A 1137-nucleotide genomic window follows, 5' to 3' on the forward strand; every position below is an offset into this window, starting at 1 on the left:
TAAGTACTCCTCCCCTCCGGTCCTCTCCCCTTCCCGTCCCCCCTCCCCTCCCCCACTGCCAGGGCCGAGTCTGAGGAAGGTGGACTGAGAGCTCCTCCTGAGTACCCTTAAGGCTGGAGGGGCCGGAAGGACCACCCAACACACACTTCAAAACCGCAGTCCAGCCGGGCTACCCGCCCTCCGCTCACAGAGCTGGGCTGTGCGCTTGATGCCTGCCTTCTGTCTCTGTACAAGGCTGTGTGGCTCATGGCTTCCAGCGGAAGATGGAAGATGTGGAGATGTGTGCGCGGGGCCGCCTCCCTGGGACTGTGTTTGGTTCGCGCCGGGTCTCCACCAGCGGAGGCCGAGGCAGGCGGGGGCGCACGCGGTGACCTCCGGGGCCTGGCCGCGCACTGGGCGAGCGGTCCGAGTGCAGAACCGCACTCACTGCCCCAGACGTGCGATCTTTACTAACAGTGGAGGAGGGACTGGGAAGGGAGAAGGCACGACTCAAAGTCCGGACAGTCCTCGGTCCTCGTCGGGGCACCGGCGTTAGCTGAACCGCTTCCTCAGCACAACAGAGATGCGTCTGTTCAGAGGAAAGGGCGACCTCTGGGACACAGCGTTCCTCAAGCGCGGTTACAGGCCAGGCTTTCAACTGCCCAACCGACAGAGCCCTCCCAGCTCTCTCTGCTCCTGGTCCTCTGGCCCTCGATCAGAGGGACACTCCTTGCCTCCTGGCTGCCCACTGTGAGTTCTCGGCCCCAGGTCCCCTGCATTTCCTTTGTTGGGAAAAATTAACAGATTTTATCCTTTTTAGTATTACTACTCCTCCCATCACTTCATGGCAAATAGATGGGGAAACAGTGGAAACAGTGACAGACTATTTTGGGAGGCTCCAAAATCACTGCATAGTGACTGCAGCCATGAAATTAAAAGACGCTTATTCCTTGGAAGAAAAGCTATGACAAACCTAGACAGCATATTAAAAAGCAGAGACATTACTTTGCCAGTAAAGGTCCGTCTAGTCAAAGCTATGGTTTTTCCAGTAGTCATGTATGGATGTGCTGCTGCTGCTGCTGCTGCTAAGTCGCTTCAGTCATGTCTGACTCTGTGCGACCCCATAGACGGCAGCCCACCAGGCTCCACCGTCCCTGG

Source organism: Bison bison, unplaced genomic scaffold, assembly GCF_000754665.1.
Source record: "Bison bison bison isolate TAMUID 2011002044 unplaced genomic scaffold, Bison_UMD1.0 scf7180017864063, whole genome shotgun sequence".
Lineage (NCBI taxonomy): Eukaryota > Metazoa > Chordata > Mammalia > Artiodactyla > Bovidae > Bison > Bison bison.